The following is a 4,237-nucleotide window of genomic DNA, read 5'->3' on the forward strand; positions in this document are numbered from 1 at the left end:
TTGAACTTGTTTCTGTTCACCAGCAACTGATTGGATTTTTTGATTATTTTTTTTTTTACTATCAGTTGCTGTCTTAACAGTTCTAATAAATTTTTTGACAGAAAGGTTAAATAAAGAATGTACATGGAATATTAAAGTATTACGTTTTAAGTAATAAAAAGGCTACAACTATTTTTTTTTCATTATCATCTGTGGCTTCGGACAGAAAAGTTCTGCTGTCACTGGAGATGCACGAGCAACAAACTGGGGGCAGTCATGGCCTAATGGTTAGAGAGACTTGTTGTAACCCAAAGGTTGCAGGTTCCAGCAGGGTTTGTAGGTGGGAGAGTGAATGACCAGTGCTCTCTTCCACCTTCAATACCACGAATGAGATGAGACCCTTGAGCAAGGCACCAAAACCCCCAACTGAGCCCTGGGGGCCGCAGCAAAAATGGCTGCCCACTGCTCCGTGTGTGTTCACGGTGTGTATATGTGTGTGTGTTCACTACTCACTGCTGTGTGTGCACTTGGATAGGTTAAATGCGGAGCACAAATTCTGAGTATGGGACCCCATACTTGGCCACACACCATGTCACATTCACAATTTTTTAATTTTAAATTCAAAACTATGCTACATTATATCCAGTTGACTGGTATGTCATATTCACTGTGTACTGCATCTAAAATGTGTGTTATTTGGTCTTTATTTGAGAAAACATGATTACCAGTGCAACAGACGTACCAAATTACTGACTGCACTGTTGGTTAGTGTTCACTTCCTTTGTAATCATGCTTTTTACAGTTTCTTTATTTGAGAAAAATACTATAGTACAAGTACGGAATCAAGAGATTACTATTTCAAGTTTGAATCTGTTATGTAATCTGTTTAAATTTACAGGGTTTGTTTTTTTTAAGTACAAAGTATTTTTTTCATATTGATTACATTATAAATTATTTATTTGTAATTTAGGAAATACTATGTAAAATAAATATAAATTTCATTGCATCATGTGCTATTTACCATCTTTAATTAACACAAAACAGCATTATATCCCTAATATATCAGCACAGGCCATCAAAAAATGCATATAACCACTAGAAATGTGTATCTTTACTTGGTCCTATTCACAATGCGAAATGCTTTACAATGTGAAACGAGACCTGCAGAGGCAGAGGGAAGGATTGAATTAAACTTGTGATCGGACCAAGCAATCAAACCAAGTGTGAAAACAACTTCATGTAAAGAAATCAATCATTTCAAGGACAGCGCAAAAGCAAAAGCCTGGCCCACCAATAAAAACACATGATAGAGCTGTAAAATAACCACTGTGCTGTATAATCTCTCACTCATAACACAATTAGGCTGGTTAATGCACATCAGTGGGAGTTTAGCTCAACAAGGATTTGCTGTGTGCTACAGAACAGCTCTGTGGGGGCACAGCTGCTTGAATAGCACTTCTGAGCACACCAGCGGAGGAATGTGCGTCCTCTATATGAGCGTCTGAGGAACGGGAGAGCAAACACAACATGTAAACAAACTCAGCTGCTCATGACCAACATCGCTTTAGGTTAACATAATGGCAGCTCCAAGACTTACAGTGTGTGTTCTTCCATTGTAATCCAGATTAAATACATTCTGGATGATTCTTACCACCTGTGACTAAAAAAAAAAACACTCGCTGAGTCTCTCAGCCCAGTGGTTATGACAGATTTCCCACAGGAAATGAAAAGCACCTTAAAGGGGTCATATGATGCAATATCAATTTTTCCTTTCTCTTTGGAGTGTTACAAGCTCTTGGTGCATAAAGAAGATCTGTAAAGTTGCAAAGACTAAAGTCTCAAATCCAAAGAGATATTCTTTATAAAAGTTAAGAGTCAACCACGCCTACCTAAAACGACTCGTTCTAACACATGTCTACATATGCCACATGTCTACATCACTGTGTGGGAAAATTTGCATAACGCCGCCCAAATGTTCACGCAAAGAAAGAAGGCGTAACTTTTATTCTCGCTGTAGTATTGTTGTTGCCGCCGCCATGTCGTGGAGACGCTGTGTGTTTCGTTGTGAAAGCGAAACTACTTTGTTTGGCCTTCCAAAAGAGGACGATATCTGCTTCGTCATGCCTGGAGCTGAACCGTGCTGGTTGCTGAGGAAATACATCAACTTTGCATTGTGGATCACCGGATTGGCTTTCACCGTGGATGAAGCGGAGTTCAGCCCGGAGTCGTCACATGTGGTTGCCACAAGCCCTCCGGACGCTCCTTCGTCGAATCCGCCGGCTTCCGCTCACTCAAGGCTGCCGTGTGTGACGCTGTGTTTTGTTGTGAAAGCGAAACTACTTTGTTTGGTCTTCCAAAAGAGGACATGACTAGAAATCAGTGGTTAAGTTGTATTTACAGCACTGTTCCAGAACAGTTCAACCCAAATATTCAGATGTGTGCAGCGCATTTTATGGAGGACTGTTTCCTGATCCTGGTAGAGTAGACTACAATGCCGGCTGTTCTGACTCACAGACTGTAAGTACGTTTTTTTATATATAAAGAATTTGCCACTGACGATTCAAACGTGAGTTTTGAGCAGTGTAGAGTAGCGCTTGTTGTTTGTCATTTCTCCGATCACAAATGCAGACATGGTTTTATGTTTACGTGGCGCGATGCAACGTGTAAAAAGACAGTATAAGTCATTATAATCCGTAATCATGTCCCCACTGGATGCAACAAATGCCTCGATTATAATGAGTTTTAATGTTTTTGTCTTGTCGCTCTGGCCGGACACGGCATCACAGGTATGGTAAGGGGCGTAACATTTCCGTCACACGCTTGAGGTATTCGGCCAATCACAACGCACTGGATAGTTGGTCAATCAGAGCACACCTCGCTATTCAGACTGATGAGCTTTGTAAAAATCTACGCGTTTCAGAAAGGCGGGGCATAGAGGAGAAACAATAATGTACAGTATGTGGAAAATAATGTGTGTTTTTAACCTTAAACCGCATAAACACATTTCATTACACCAAATACACAAAATAATGTTCTTTTTAGCAACATCATATGACCCCTTTAAATCAAAGTCCAAAACACTGTTTAAATCCAAAACAATAGCACAGACTGCTAGCTGTCAATGGTACAAATGACCCAAAACAGACTGAGAGTCAGTAAAATGATTGTGATTTACTCCATTAAAACACATGCATAATTATTCTAGGCATATAGTGGCCACAAAATGTATTTGCACATATGGATTGTATGGAAATCATTCCATTATGACAAAATATAAAAACGAGTGGCATTTTTTAAATAAAGCCAGCACAAGCACATTTTTCACACACAAAAAAAAAATCACCAAAAGAAGTTTGTTAAATTTTAAATTATATACAAGTAGTATTCAACATCTGGTTGTCAAACGTTGAGGTCCATCATTCAGTACTATAGAAAGCATAATCACAGCAATGCTTGATAGGGGTAATTCAAAGAGTTTATGGCCATCATATAAAAGAGGAAACTGAAGATTTCCCCCCATCATAATTCAATGGGAATGACCAGTTTCCTTATGCACAAAAAAACCCTTGTCAGCAATCATCCTCAATGCACAGAATGACTCCATCTCTCAGAATAACATTACATACTAATAACATGCGATTGGCTGAGCTGGTCAAGGTGAGTAAACCGCAGTTTAGCTGGTTATCTGCACAGTCCGTTCATATGTCAAAAGTTTAAGAAGAGTGACGGGCGACTCTTTTTTTGTGGTCACATATAGCACAACCTCACACATCCATAACCGCCATAAATAACATTTACGGACAGTTGACAAACTGCAGAACATGTTTTATAGGTTTACTGAACATGTTCATTGGCTTTCCTGTGCTGGTGGGACGTTAGCCGCTGCTAGCGCTGCCCTGCTAATGCTGCCTGGCCTTTTCCTTTGGAAAAAACAGCAAAACAAACGCGCATAAACGAGACTCGCACAACACCAAACACCACTTGCTTGCGAACAACATTGCGTATGTGATAGAATAGTTAATTGACTTACTGTACTGGAGTATTGTGGTATTTGTCGGTGTTTCCTGATTCCTCGGTATTCCTCTTTTCTTTGACTGGGGTTGGAGGAGTTGAGTTGGGATTCGGGAGGGGTTTCCGCTCAGCTCCAGTGCTGCCACAGGCTTATAACGTTCACCACACGACCCTCCGAGCCCTGCAGCACTGTGTGTGTGTGTGTGTGTGAGAGAGAGAGAGAGAGAAAGAGTGTGTGTGTGTGTGA

General features: G+C 40.3%; 1 protein-coding gene across 1 annotated transcript in view; it reads right to left on the reverse strand.

The window, feature by feature from the left end:
• The window catches only part of LOC107603170 (tyrosine-protein kinase Fer-like), a 58,236-nt gene extending 54,014 nt beyond the window's left edge, over positions 1–4,222 (reverse strand). The window contains exon 1 of the mRNA XM_016295885.1: positions 4,010–4,222. The gene's annotated coding sequence lies outside the window, so the exon portion shown is untranslated. The remainder of the gene's footprint in view (positions 1–4,009) is intronic.
• Positions 4,223–4,237: the final 15 nt, after the last annotated feature.

This window comes from Sinocyclocheilus grahami, unplaced genomic scaffold, assembly GCF_001515645.1.
Source record: "Sinocyclocheilus grahami isolate Dianchi unplaced genomic scaffold, SAMN03320097.WGS_v1.1 scaffold342.1, whole genome shotgun sequence".
Taxonomy (NCBI): domain Eukaryota; kingdom Metazoa; phylum Chordata; class Actinopteri; order Cypriniformes; family Cyprinidae; genus Sinocyclocheilus; species Sinocyclocheilus grahami.